Source organism: Vicugna pacos, chromosome 8, assembly GCF_048564905.1.
Source record: "Vicugna pacos chromosome 8, VicPac4, whole genome shotgun sequence".
Classification (NCBI taxonomy): domain Eukaryota; kingdom Metazoa; phylum Chordata; class Mammalia; order Artiodactyla; family Camelidae; genus Vicugna; species Vicugna pacos.
Window position 1 is genome coordinate 46,969,702 of NC_132994.1, and position 16,036 is coordinate 46,985,737.

Below are 16,036 nucleotides of genomic sequence, written 5' to 3' on the forward strand. Positions count from 1 at the left end.
AAATATTCATTCAGTTGCATAGAGAGAATGTAGAGCCAACAATAACTTTGTGTTTATTAAAAGCAGGTCAGCCTTTTAATGGTGAAATGTTTTGTGCTAAAAGCGGGAATAGTTCTCTTTACTAGATTCGTTAAGGCTCAAAGAATACAAGAATGGTTCTTGGCAAGGATAATTTATAGCATTCAGACTATTCCTGAAACCAAACTATGTTATTATGTTTTCTAAAGGACAAGGATACTGATCAGATAGCACCATTCACATAAATAAACTATCTGTTAAGGCTGATATGAGTAGGAATTATTTCTTGTTGTTACAATCAATTTCTGTCTTAGAGACAATGATAAGTTGTTAATAATGTCCATTAACCAATAGTCATATTAAAATACTTACCTTTTCTATACGTTTGTCTATTGATTACTTCTACTAGGTTCAATCTCTAACATTCTTCATTAACTAAATAATTATCTTAATATTCTACTTTTTAAAACACTCTACTGAAGGAAGGAGGAAAGGAAGGATGAACTAATAATCATCATGCACCTATTAAAATAAGCCCCGTGCTTTGCATAATCCTTACAACAACACATGATGGATCACAGTGGACCCTTGAACAAAACAAATTTGAACTGCCCGGGTCCACTTAGATGCAGATTTATTTTCTCTAAATACATACTACAATACTCCACCAGCCATGACTGATTGCATCTGCAAGTGCAGAACCTCAAATGCAGAGGGCCGGCTCTGAAGTTATCCAACGTGTGGAAATGTGTATAATCTAACAGGACTGATTTAGCACTTGTTTCTGTGACTGTTTAATTCTCTGAAGAAACAAAAGATGCAGTTTTATGTATGCAAAATACACATAAAATCCAACATGAAGGCAGATTTTTAGCTAAATGTGAAAATATAAAGAACTCTTTCATTTTCCTTGTTATATACACACACACACACACACACACAATTATGCCACTTTACATCATAAGGGATAGGAGAAAGGAAAGAAAGAGAAGAGAGATTTTGTACCTGGCAGAGTGCATATCTTTCAATAACTTTCTTTTCTTCCCAACTTCTGGTATCAGTATCTATCTTCTTGCTATGTGTGACTGACATTAATTCAAGGTTCTGAAAAACGATATATTTAACTAAACCAAATTATGTTTAGGAAAAAAATCTCACATGGTAACTTGAGGGCACTAATGACTGTGAACCCTCATGTCAGTAATAGTAATCCTCCAGAAAGATCAGGGCCTAGGATCTCATGAGTCTGCTGCCAAATTTAAGAATCATCAAATGCTTTGTGGTTTCAGACACCATTTTTTTTCCCAGTGAATTACTACTTACATGGGGCAGTGTAATTCATGTTTTCCTATATTTAGCTGCATTCCAAAGAATTTCATAAGCATTTCCCTGAGCTGGTTTTCCCATCCTCAGTCTTATGGCATGAAGCAAGAGGGGATTTTTGATGAGTGTACTAATATGTTGTATCTTGGAATGTACATTAGGGGTATTTTCATAGAGAGGTGAAAAAGGATTGGGGATGGTGGGAATGAAAGCAATTACTTCTGCGAATCCTCACTGTTGCTGATCACGTTTTTGCACTGAATTTGTGATCTGTGCACAGGAAGAGGGGCTTCTATATTGACATGCTTCTCCCCTTCCATCTTTTATTTTATCTGAACTTGGATGCACAAATAGACCTTATTTTACCTTCCCATTCAAGAGAGGCTGCTTTCCCAACTTGCCTGCAAGAACTGCCCTGTGAAAGAAGATAACAGGCACTAAACAAAAGAAGAAAAGAGGAAGAATCAATCATTGTGTTTTCATCTTCCCCCACAATTGGGGCAGAAAAATATGCACTAGCTACTTTACTCAAAAACCATTGAACTTGGGGTCCACAATCTCAAAAAAGGAATATACTAGCTTTCCTTGGGTCCGACGTCTACCTTTTTGAGAGTGTGCATAAATCTGTGTTATCTTCACTAACAAGTTGTGGGGAGAGACAGGCAGAGGGGCTCACCAGTCCCGGACCAATGAAGGCGATCAGCTATTGAAATTGGGTATCACACCGGCTCTGTCTTTTGCAAAGAATCCTTAGCTCTTGTGGTTCTACTTATCCAGGTTTTCTTTTTTCTTTCTTTAGGTTTTTGTTACAGTACATTTGTAATTCAAAATTAACCCCTGATGCTCTACATGAAATCATCTCATTGAAATCAGGTCAAAAGGAGAACTAATTGGCTCCAATCGGAAATTTGATTCCAAAAACCAATATTTTATAGCCTGTGATAGTACCAAAATGGCTGGTATGCACTTATAGTTCCAATATCATTTAGATGGAGGAAATTTGTGACTACTATGGTGCTAATTATCTTTTCCAATAGAAGTTTTGATAGATCCCAAGGCCTTTACGGTATTTATATAACATTTTTTTTCCCAAATAATCACCTTTGAACTGAACTAAAAACTCTATAGAGTGAGGCTATCTCTTATCTTCTTTAAACTGCCCTTCTCTAAATTTAATATGCATTTTTTATTTTGTTTTATTTTTATATCAGAGGAAGTTAATACATTTTTGTTGAATGAATGAATGAATGAATGAAAACTAGTTCTGAGTAGAAATGCTCAAGTAATAGGCATTTTTTTTTACCCTTAAAAAAAAACTCTGTTTATAATCTTTTATCAACAAATTTCCTTATTTGTGACTCACATACCCAGGCACATGCTAAGCATTTTGAGTAACACAAGACTATATTAGGCTCAGCCTTTGTCTTCTATCAGCTTTCAATCTAGTTGTGAGTTTCTGGGAAATACTTCAATTTTGACACTAGAGAAATCTCATGCCAGAAATGTCTGCCAGTACCAATTAAAGATATTTTCCCTCAAGTTTTCTGGGGCCAAAGTATACAAGGTCTGCAAATTACCTGACTACAGAAATGAGATCTAGTACATTGCATTGTAAAGAAATCCCAAAATTACCAACCAAGGCATTTTTTAAAAAATCAGACATCCCTCCCTAGTGGCCCCAGGAGATATACAAAAGTCAGAGGATAAAAAAGCAGCATTCTTCACCTGTCTCCATCTATTTCCTTGTCAGAACTGCTTAACCTTAGCTTTCCAGGCAGTCAATGAGCTTGGACTAGAAAAGCCGAAATGATGTCAAAGAACTCTTCAAAGTCCACAAGCTTTTGCTTTTTCACATGCAGGAGCTTCATTGTATCTGAAGATACACAGATTTGCATTTTCTAATTAAAAAAAAAAAAAAAGGACTTGTTTCTAAGGCTGACCAGTAAGAAGTTACTGACAGTGTTGAAAGCCTGGAACTTACTGGATCAATGGGAAGGGACTTCTGGCTTCTCAGTCAGATGAGGATCAGAAGAAGTTGAGCCATGGAAGCCCACCAAAACCATGAAACATTAACCCTGCTGCTCTGCTTCCATCTCTGTGATGGAGGCCACGTGAAATATTTTTTATACAGTTCTCAGCTTGTGGTGAGGAATTAAGCCCAAAACATTTTAGTAAACCATGTATTTTGATTTACTAAACATTCAAGAATGCACTTTCTTTTCTTCCCTGAACAGATTTATGTCATGACTTTTTTTTTTTAATGCATGACTTTGTCTCTACTTACTCATTCCCAGAAATGGTTCCATGTGTATAATACGTTCACAGCCCTTCCTTTCGTTCTCTGAGGACTGCAGCGCACTGAAGGAAGAAGACAGTGGTGTGAACACCAAACCAAGCAATTGCCGGCATCTTGCAAGCTTTGCTGCTGGGGCCTCGTAAAGATAAATACTCATCCGTCCAGCGCCTTCATTTCTGTAATGTCTCAGTGTCCAACTTAATAAATGCTTTCTTGCTGGTTTTTTGGCATCTCTTTGAATGAGGAATGTAAACTGAAAAGGCCTAGGAGACTAAAACTGGCACAAAACTCTGTGATGAATAATATCAGGAGACACACAGACTAGCTCAGTAGTCCCATAAGCAGTGCCACAGGCTCTACCACAGGACAGATGGATTTGCTGCCTGGGATGGGGCTGTTACATAATTTCCAGATACAAGAAAAACTAAGAGAAAAAAATAAGGACCAAACCAGGTCCAATTTTGTGTAAAGGAAAGATAAGTATAAAATAAGAGATTTATAGAAAAGATAGTAAAGATAATTTAAAGCTTAAAAAACAGAACCATCTACATACATTTAATCCTTAGATACTTAAAACAGGAAAACATAACGTGGGTTTTTCGAAGAACACTTCCAAATTTTGGGAGACACTTCCAGCAAAATTAGACTGAACCTATTATTCAGTTATTGCTGTATTTACACTATGTCATAAACTATTACTGTTTAAAAGCCTAAAAAAGCCCCTGGAAAATTATGCTCATCTTTCTCAAGTTGAATACCACTGAAAGAGAAAAAAAAAAAACAACTTTCATCTTAGTGCTGAAGTCTGACTAGACTTTAGTTCAAACGTCATTACCCAAACAAGCCCTCAGTTGGGTGTGTTTAAAGTTTCTTTTTTCTTTTCACACTTTAGAGAGTTTTTCCCAAGCTATCCCTGTTTAGATCTTTGATTAAAATATAGACATGATGTGCCCAGATAACCTGAAATGAGTGTATATTAATTCAGACCCACCCAGTAAGGCAGTAGTTTGGTGACTCACTATCTCTTAGACCTTTAGGAAACCAGTTTTGAAGTGTGGAGCAGCAGCAGATAGAAATGAGGGGCTAGAGGGAACAGCCCCATAGGAATGCTTCACCGAGGCTCACTGGAGGGAGACAGGGTTGAATGTGGTGGCAATGAAGAGTATGTTACTTACATTTCCAGGGTTCTACCAAGTCAGTAATGCTGCCCCAAATAACTGGAAAGTTTATCTCATGTTCACCAAGATGTTTCTTGGAATTCCTCCTTTTATGTTCTTCAGAAGGGAGGAGAAAGTGGTGAGCACTCCCTGACAGTTGTTTGAACTTTCTCTTTACAACCCATTGGCCAGAATTGAGGGTCACACCATGTTGCAAGAAAGGCTGAGAAATGTTGCCATTTCTCCAAATGACTACAGACCCAGTAAAAAACTGAGACTCCAAGGAATAGACTATGGGTTTTGGGGGACACAGAGTGGTATGTGGCTCAGTAAGAAAAGGCTGGGACTTTGTTTAAATGGAGAACATGTCCATTTATAATGGTCATCATTCTTCTTCAAAAATAAAAATAACTTCTAAATTTTGCTGGTATATTGGAATTATGTCAGCTTTACATTCTCTGAGAGGAAGTTACTCTCAGTCAAAATGTTCTGAGTTTTTATGCATTTTTAACAGTCATTCATAATCTGTTAACAGCTTATCTCATACTTTATAATGAAAAGTCTTCTAAATAATGATTTCAATTAGCACACACATTTTCCTACTCCAAATATTTACCTCTGTAGTTAATTACAACAATTCTTAAGTTTTCATTATATTCTAAACTTAGCCTATTCTTAATTTGCTCCTTCATTGTTTATTCTCCATAAGGAGAGTTAAAACACTGTATGAAAACTGTGTATTAGTACATGAAACTTGGAAAGGAACCACCACTCAGTGGAGACAAGGGCACATGAATACTTATGACAACTCTTTTGGCCAAACTGAATGTGTCAATTTCTTGTAGCCTTGCTTCCTAGAAGCAAGGAGAACAGGAAACATACAATTGGATGCTGGTTCATGTTTGCTAATTTTAATCCTAAAAATGATTAATTTGCCAGTTAAGATAGTGTTCTATATAAGTACTCATGTGTGTTTACCATATGAGCTGGGTTGGAGATGCATTGGTGGATAAAAGCCACGACCACAGCCTTTATAGTGCTTGTGACCCAACTTCAGTTTTCTCTCTTATAAAACAGACATAAAAAAATCCACAGTTATTAAGATGATAATTTACATTTTAATAGCCATGTTTGTAAACAATAGCAGCAAAGGAAAGTATGAGAGGTGTATCCTTTTTACTATGTTTAAGAAAAAAATGTTTTGGAACCAGCACAATTCAATGCACATATAGAGTGGGCCTCAACTCCGTTAGGAATGTGGTTAGTGCAGCTATAAATCAGCACAAAGCTGGGACAATGTTTAGCACATGCTTGATGCCTGGTGAGCGAAAGACAGATTTCATGCAGTTCTGCTGCTTTCCCCCTGACTCCCTTTGCTTTGGTGGCATAGTAACTGCCTATTGCTGTGTAACAAATTACCTCCAAACTTAAAACAACCAACACTGATCATCTCATAATTCCAATGAGTCGGAAATCAAGCCATGGCTTCATGGGTATCTCTGGCTCAGCCTCTTTCACAGACTATAGTCAAAGTATTCTCTGGAGCCCGTCATTTCAAGGGTCCCTGAGAAAGAGTCTGCTTTCAAGCTCTTTCACAGGGCTGTTGGCTAGCCTCAAGTCCTTACTGGCTCTTCATTGAGACATCAGCTCCTGGCCACATGGGCCTTTCCACTGGACAACTCACAATAGGGCAGCTGGCTTTCCTTAGATTGAGGGATTGAAAGGGCAAGAGAAGCAATAGCGCATATGGAAGACACTTTCTCTTTATTACCTGATTTGGGAAGTAACTTTACATCATTTTTGCCATTTTCTATTCATTTCAAGGGCCAGCCCACACCCAAAAGGAGGGAAATTAAACCTGGATACAATATCAGGAGGTAGAAAAATCACTGAGGAGCATCTTAGAGAATGGCTACCATGCCTTGTGAGGTAACCTGACATGTAGGAAAACACATGGACTCTAGGATAGTCCCTCAGACTTAAGGTGGGATCTGCACGAATGAATTTGGGAATGTCTCCAATTTCTATTGTGAAGGTAAATAAATGAATTCTAAGATACCATCCCTCAGTTCAACATACATAAAATGGTCACAATAATCCACAACTCTTTCGGCTGTGTTTAGGATTAAATAGTATAACTCATGCTTAACATACAGGAGGCATGCAGCAGATATTCCCCTGTAGAAGTAACAGGTTTATTTGTAAATTCAAGAAAAGCAGCTGTCCACAGTGACTGTCCCATGAACTTCCTGGGTTCAGCATTGGTGCCTTCTTGAAGAATAACCAACATATTTATATCTTCAGAATTCCGTAAAAGTGGTGGTTATTTTGGACCACTTTCTGTCAGAAGCAGAATATTATGACCCAACTGAAAGGGGATATTTTTTCTAATTTTTTTTCTCTTCCTGGTACTTGAGTTCAGCCAAGATACAGCAATTCCTCATTATCCCCAGTTAATAGTTAGACCTCTAAATGGTCTACTTTGTACTCGGTACTGACAACACAACTGGAGTGTTTTGATAATTTCTAGATGTTACATTTTAGAAGGGGGTTTGGATGACTGGGCGCATGTCCAGAAGGAATGATCAGATTGATGAGTGGACTCTAAAATCAGCTATATGTCGTATTAAAGATGAATTACCAGAAAGAGAATATTTAACTTAGAGAAGGAAAGACTATTGCAGTATATGGTAACCGCCTTCAAATATTTTAAACTATTATGTTAAAAAAAGATTATACATTTTTTTTTTTATTGCTTTGAAAGCTGTGCCTGGGACAAATGTGTTGAGAAAAATTCCAGGTCATTACAGAGACAGTTTTCAGAGAGGGGTAGAGTGGACAGAGCTGGATTTGAATCTTGGTTCTGCCTCCTTATATAAGTGAACTTAAGTTCATTTACCATCTCTGAGGCTTGGTTTCTGAATCTGTAAATTTATAATAACAATTATATAATCGGGGTCTATCATTTGCCATGCACTGAACAAGTTGCTTTGTATATGGCATTGATAATGTTAAGGATGGTTATTATTATTTTTTTCTTTTACATATACAGGGGAGCTTTATGACAGTAAGTTCTGACCCTTTGCTATAGAGTTTCTCTTCAATATTTGTGTTGGCACCTGAAGCAAGCTGCTGCAGAGAATCTATTTCAAAGTGAAGTTACTGCCTATATTAATTATCAAATCTGCCAATATCTCGACTTTATTTGATTCATAATCTATTCAAAGTAGAAATTGAGAATGAGTACCTGGAGTGGGCTTTTAAAGTCCTAAGACAATGAATGGTGTATGATTTATGGAAGTTATCTCCATCTTCACAAATACTTTTAGCTAATTAAAAGACCAGAGGAAAAATACAGGTCACAATAGGGATGCTGAAACAACATTAAGTATTTTTTTTTTATGGCCAATATTAGAAAATTTGAGAAATTAGATTTTTCTTCGGTAAGTCTTTAAAATTCTTTAAAAATTCTGATCTCCGAATATCAGATTTTTTTCTTATGAAGTCAGGAAATTGCAATAGGTGGTTTCTCTTAGTTTCACATATCTGGAGCTCTATAAATAGACTGAAAATTACTACATAATCAAATATGACAAATTAAGACTTCCTTAGATTTTACTTCTTGCATTCACATATCATAAATTAAGTAAATGAAATGTCATCACCTTTTATACTTATTTATATTTATCAAATGTAGTGTTTTCCTGACATTCCTCAGGTTGCACAGGTTTATTCCATTAGGACTTGAGTGGAAAACAACATATATATATCAGTTTGCAAATACAGCGATTTGGGCCGTAAATGTGACTACAAAGTTTAAAATTTAGAACATTATAGAATGTGTGGTATCTTAACAAGGGTTTTGATCTTTACTCTTATTTACAAAGAAACAATGAGGTAAAGCTACATAAACAAAAGGAAAATAAAGAGGAAAAGGATTAGAGAAAACATGGCAAACATAGAAGGCAAAGAGATACAATCCATTCATAGTTGGAATCCTCAACAAAGAAGACTAAAACTTAGGAAGAGACTACATGATTACAATTATAAGTCAATGTAATTTTTTAAGAAATAAAAGAATTCATGAACCTAAATATTTAAAATGCCCAATGCACGTTAAAAAAATACAGCTTAGTCAATACTAATGCATTATTGAAATTGAAAGAGAAAGAAGGAATCCTTTATGCAGCAGTAAGAGAAATAAAAATCACCTGTAATTGGGAAAGCATCCGACTTCCCAAGATTTCCCCCACCACAACATTCTATGCCATTCAGTTGAATAAAATCTAAGAAATTCAATGAAAATAAAATGTCACATAAAGATTTCATATCCAGTCAAACTATCATTCAAGTAGTGAATAACTGTACAATTATTTACATGCAAAATTTCTCTCGAGTTTTTTTGAAAAAACTACTGGAGGGTGACGTTCATCCCACCAAGTGCTAAATAAAGAAGCTACAGCAAAAAATCCACATGAGTATCATATACAGTTAAATGCTGAACTACAACTAACATGTAACAAAACAGTTTTATAGTACTTCCTTTGTACTAGGCACTGTTCTAAATTCTTCACTTACATTAACTGCAGGTATCAGGGTGACAGATGAAAATGTAAACATGATAGGCCTTCACAATTTACACATAAACTTTATAATTTAAGAGTGAGGCTTAGAGACAGTATGATATTCACTTCATGTAAATATTAGGGAGCAAATGGTGTCACTTCAAACTGGAATAAATCAAGTAACAGAAGTATAAATTGATTTACCATATAAAAGTGAACACTAAGAAAGATAATCTTATTAACTAAATCTGAATGATAGAATGAGGGGAGGATAAGAAAAAGAAATGGGATAATGTTATATTGATTGTGATAGAGGTATAATGAACATCATCTTAAAAATACATGGCTGAAAGTAAGATATAAAGTTATTAAGGTAATCCATATAATAAAAATATAAAAAGAAGTATTTTAGTAATTACAAATATACATACCATACAAAGAAAGTATACTACATTCTGAAAGACATTTTAAAAACTATAAAAACAGAAAAAACAACCTATAGTCAGAACTAAGGCCAGACATATATTCATATTATTAAACGTAAATGATTTAAAAGATAAAAATTCATTTAAAGACATTTTTGATTGGTTCACAAAGAAAAACCTAACACTGTGCTATGTATATGATTCACACATAAAATCTGAAAGAAATGTAAACGAAATGTGTACAAGTAGACAAAGTATATCAGGCCAATACAAACAAAAGCAAGGATGCCATGCCATTGCTATCAGAAATGGCAATGTCGCTTGTTGCAGAACGATCTTTGCTTTGAGCATAACTGTAAAAGCAAGAATCACCTACACATACGTGCACACACACACATGCATCCAATCTGGTTTGAGATACTGGAGAGCTAAACATAAAAATCTCAGAGAATGAATGTCAAAGATACCAGAGAAAAAGGTGATAAAGACAGAAAAAACAATTTCTGGTGCTACTTTTCCACTTGACATTTATCAGTTTGTAATCTGCTGCTGAGAGACTAAGAAATGGAGCAGTCTCCAGCAGTCCTTTCGGAATATAGAAACAAAACCTGGATTTCAGGATATTCCAAAGAGAAAGATCTGACATAGAGTCTCAGATGAGACTCTTAATAGGCTGCACTCCACAAGTAAGGGAGAACCAGACTAGACCAACCTTCCTAAAGAATGAGGCTCAATTTAGAAAAAGTTCAATTCTTGATTGGATTAAAGTTATCTACTTTCAGTCTGTTTACCTAAAACAAAATCTTCTTGGGAAGATAATGTCCTCTAGAACTTCAAATTATCCATACGATTTTTTTTTAATTTAAAATGTCTGTCATGTAGTCAAAATATTACTAGGTAGAAATGGAGACAGAAAACATGACAAAAGAACAAAGAGGAAAAACAGCCAATAGAAACAGAACCACAGGAGATGCAGATATTGGCTTTATCCGATGTAAGTAAGAACTGATTGTTCTTGGAATTCTGAGGAGGATTTAAAAGGCTATGTCAAGCCTATACTCTCACAGTTCACAACAAAGAAAAAAGATAAATTACAGAAAATACTTTTGAAAAGGCATCATAGGACTATGGAAGCTATGAGAACTAAATGGTCCTAAATTTTATAGAGAGGAAAAACATTCAGAGGTGAGTAGATAAATAGCAGCAGATTTTTTACACGGGGGAATTGGCCAGTTCTTGGTGTGAGCTGAAGTCTGTGGTTTGGCTCAGATAGAGAGCAACAGTTAAAAGAAGGAGAAACCAATGTAGCCTTTAGAAGCCACTTGGGGATAGAGAGACAGAAATTGAAGGTTTGAAGTCCACAGATACATAACCATTTTCCACAAAAGACATTTGCTATAGTCTAAGACTATGTAAGAGGCTGAAATCTAAACTAAAATCTTTTGTAATAAAAATGAAATCTATTGCTGTCTCATAGGACTTAGGAAACAAAGACTTGAAAACAGAAAAGGCAAGAAGCAAAAGCCCTAGAGAGTGTGGTGTACTGACACTGAGAACCTAGGGCCACTTTTTACTAACCAGTTCTGAGTACAGCAAAAAGTTGGGAAACCGGGCCTCTGGCAGACCATCACTGTCAGGGTACAATCATTGGATGAATGTACTTGAGGAGTAGGGCATTTATACAGACTCAAAAAAAAAAAAAGTCTCCCTACATATTGTTTAGTAGGTGTGAAGAGAAAAGGATATTTATACAGTGAAAAAATCTGACCAGCTCGATCTTAATAAAGCAACTAAAATTAACATCACCAACGACAGGGCAAACTGATACTGTGTGTTTCTTAAAATGATATGTTAAGAAGGACACAACATCACTTATATAGTGATCCTACCAGGACAGTCATAATCTGAATCTAATCATGAAAAAATTATCAGACAGTCCAAATGGAGGGATTTTCTACCAAACGTCTGGCGTGTATTCTTATAAAGAGTCATTTTATGATAGACAAAGTATTGCGTCAATCCTAGCCTGCTGATAGTGCTGTTCTTGGCTAGGAATGCCTGAGGCTCTGTCCCAGCCCCTGTATTTACCGTAGCGAGTCCCACAGACATTACCACCCCAACACCAAGGCCACTGTTGTGGCTGGACTGGCTCTTGTGGCTCTTATTATGACCACAGGACACATCTCAGCAAAACTACCAGGGAACTTTAAAGAACAAGATTTATTACTCAGGTCCTGGAGGGTACATGGCACCCCTGAAGGCCACACAGAGAGGTCATGGGTAAAGAGAGAGGGACGAGGCATGGACCTGGGGCTCTGCCTTTATCAGGGTACCCAGGATGGAGTGCCTAGGGTTTCACAGGTTCACTATTGGTCAACTTAAAGTGTAAGAGTGGAAATTAAGACACAGGAAGGGAAAAGTGGGGTCATTTAAAACTGTCAATTATCTACTTTACCCAGAGCTTTATAGAAGGAGCATTTCATGGTTGGGAGCAGCCTGGCTTCTTATCTAGTTGTGTTGCTAGTAGCTGCATCATAGAGCTGGCAATAGTTTACTTGCAACAGATGTCTTTGAAATGGATGCCTCAGCACCCAGAAGCTTAATGTCAGGCATTTACACTACACAGAGAAAGACAGAACTTCTAGATTAAAGGAGATTGAAGACATAGCGCAAATAAATGTATGCATGACTCTGCACTGAATACCCCATTAGAAAAAAAGTATATATATATATATATATACACTCTAAAGGACAACATTGAGACAATAGGTAAAATAGTTTTGTATTAATGTTTAATTTTTGGAAATAATTAATGCCACGTTTTATGTAAGAAAATGTCCTTTCTTTTAGGAAACTGAACACTGAAGTACACTGAACACTGGTGTACACTGAAGTATTTTGGGGTGAAAGATCATGATATCTGACACTCTCAAAAATTGCAGCTGATACTTAACGTGTGTGTGTATGTGTGTAGAGAGAGAGGAAGGTGTGGCAAGATAATATTAATGCTGGCATTGTAGGTGAGTGTACGTGAGAGTTCATTATATTATTCTTGAACTTTTTTTTACAGGTTTAAATATTTTTTTTTAGTGAAAGTTTAAAAAAAGAGCATGCAAAGACTCTGGAGAGCTATGTTATAAGAACAAAAGCAAATCAGAGGTAGCCTTAGTGGTAATATTTAGGTGAGACTGTGCTTGCTTCGGTAACCCAGCTCATCACTGGACAGTAGGGATCCTCTACTATACCTTTGCTTTAAGAAATCTTAAAGAAGGAAGGGGATAGCTCAAGTGGTAGAGCGCATGCTCAGCATACACAAGGTCCTGGGTTCAATCCCTAGTACACCCTCCAAAAATAAATAAATAAGTAAACCTAATTACCTACCCCCACCAGAAAAAGAAATCTTTAAAGAAATCTTCAGGCAGCAGGAAGATGATACTCAATATTTGGAGCTACACAAAGAAATAAAGAATGCTGGAAATGGAAGAAAGGAGGGTAAAGGTAATTTTTTTTCTTGCTTTTAATTGCTCTAATACTTAACTGACTCCCTAAAATAGGAGTTGGCAAACTTTTTCTATAAAGGATCAGATAGTATTGTGCGCCAAGTGGACTTTGTTGTCATTATTCAGCTTTGGCTTTATACTGCTAAAGCAGTCATAAGCAACCCAGAACCAATCGGTATGGTTGTGTTCCAACAAAACTTCACCCTTTTGTCAACACAGTCTATATTTTTGTCCTAGTGGTCTCTTTGTGGCTTCCTTACCTTGCCATACTCCACGTGTTGGCTCTTGCTGTTCCCTTTTTCTGGCATGCATTATCTTCTCAGTGTCTATTTATTTTTTAATTTATTTTCTTACTTTATTCACTCTTTGTTTATTTTTAGGTCTTAGTTCAGGTATCACCTCTTTTAAGGAGTCTTTTTCAAAACTTTTATTCCTAACAGGCAGAATAGGTTTTCCTGTCTGTATGATTCCACAGTAACTTGTACCTCCTGGCTGTACCTCTGACTTAATTTGTGACCTTTGGAAGATATTTAATATCCCTAAATCTCAGTTCTCTCCTCTATAAGATAATAATAGTACCTACATTACAGGGCTGTTGTGAGAATGCTTATGAATTACTTAACATAGAGACAGGTCCATAGAAAGCTTTTAAACCATGAAAAATGTTGTATAATAATGTTGTGATGATGATTATTCCCTTGTCGTACTACTTAATGATGAATAGTATTGGCCAAGAGTAAATTATATTTTGTTTTGCAAGACTTTTATAAAATATGCTTGGTTAGAGATTGTACAAAGAAAGTTATAATAATGTGATTAGGTATATTTGGAATTTTTTGTTATTTTAATAGCAGTAAGATGTACTAAATCAGAAGAATGTGTCTTAGTCAGTAAGATATATGAAGATGCAGGTAAGATAAGGAAAGATAAATGTTATGGTCCCTGTAATTTCTCAACCTCCAAAGTAAAGTAAGCCAAGAACATAGCTGGAAGAGGACCAAGTGAAGCAGGGTCCAAATGAGCTCTTCAGCTACAAGCTCTAATTGCACTGGACAGAGGGCCCTGCTCACACCAAGGAGAGCAGCTTCTAGTGATGGGATGACTTGATTAATACCATCTCAAGAGAGCAACCAGACTGAAGTTTGGAAGGGATTTGAGTAGCGATGACAAAAGTTAGGTGGTGATTAAAAGTGAACAAAAAAATACATGCACGCTGGAAAATATTTGGGTGTGGCATATATCTACTTTCTTTAGTTGGTATTTTCAAGACCACCATAAATAAAATGAATACGGAGACACACATTGCCTCATTTCTTAGTAACTGCTTAAAAACAAAAAATAAATCCCTGAACAAAAAATGACAGACAAGGAATTGTACATAAATTGGCTTGGCTAAAATTTCCAAGGAGGGTCAAACCTGCCCCAAGGACACAAGATACAGAGTCAACATTTTTTATATTTTATTGAAGTTATATATGTCTTAATTTTTATTCAAAGTAATTCATGCACATAATAAATAACATTTTAAAAAAATTTCAATGTCCTCTGCATTGCCTTTCCCTAGACTACCTACAAGGAGTAATAATTCTTTTAGTCATATCTTTTGGTATTAGCCTTCATTTCTCCATTTTTCAAAGCCTATATAACATGACTGTACTTCTTTTCCTTGATTTATCAATTCTAACATCTGAAATAAGTTTCTCATTATTTTGAAAAAGAATATAAGTCTCTCCCATGCTGATTCTCACCTCCCAACGTAGCATAACATAATTGTTAGTTAATAATGCAGTTTCATTTCTATGAATATGTAAATTCATAGTATACTATGGTTGAACTTTCTTTTGCAATCTCTTTTCTCTGAAGTTAATAATGGTCTCTCTGTCCTTTTTTTTTCTTTTAACTAATATAACTTTCTTCTATTCATAAATGTTTCCAAATACCTCTTCAGAGCCTTCATTATCCTTTAGTACCAAGAGCTGCTGTGGAAAAACATCATTCTGATATCCCCTCATATAGAACACATTATTCTCTCTAGAAGTTACTGAATCTTCACTTTATCACAGATGTCGTGCTACTGCATAATAATGAGCATTAATGTGGTGCTTTTTTTTACATTTACTGTGCCAAGTCACTAGAAATTGTGTAACCACTTCCTTCATATATGAATTTTTTCCTCTATATTTGATAATATTCTTCCTTATATGCTCTCTTTTTTCTTTCTGGAACACCTACAAACCTGGATTGATTTTCTTTTTAATATTTTATCATTTTAGTCCGATTTCCTATCTCTTTGTTTACTTTGTTGTCTGGAAAATGAGTTGATTTTATTTTTTAATTCTTGTACTAAAGTTTAAAACATAATTGTCTAGCATATTTTAAATTTGATCATTGTTCCTTTTTCTCAGATATTTTATAGTTGTATTATATTCCCTTATTATTCTAAGGATATTGATTTATATTTTTTGTTTTTTGAAGATTTTTTTTACCCTGCATTGATTCTGCTTACTCCTAAGTCTTTCTTTTCTTTTCTTTTTGTATTTTTTCTAATGTTACAGATTTTCTTTAGAAGTCTGCAGATTCATACTTTTCTATGTATATTTAAGAATGAGATACCTCAGAGACTTCTACTTCTGGCCCTAATGGAATAGCTGGGACCAGATTTATCTTCCCACCTTAACAAGCAAGACAAATAGAACAGATGTGATACAACGCTTCTCCAACATTGTACTTCAGGCAAACAAATAAGATGGAT

General features: G+C 35.6%; 1 protein-coding gene across 1 annotated transcript in view; it reads left to right on the forward strand.

Annotated features, from left to right (window-relative positions):
- CENPW (centromere protein W) overlaps positions 1-3,716 on the forward strand; it is a 407,181-nt gene extending 403,465 nt beyond the window's left edge. Inside the window, exon 4 of the transcript XR_012074981.1 lies at positions 3,636-3,716. The gene's annotated coding sequence lies outside the window, so the exon portion shown is untranslated. The remainder of the gene's footprint in view (positions 1-3,635) is intronic.
- The last annotated feature ends 12,320 nt before the right edge of the window (positions 3,717-16,036 follow it).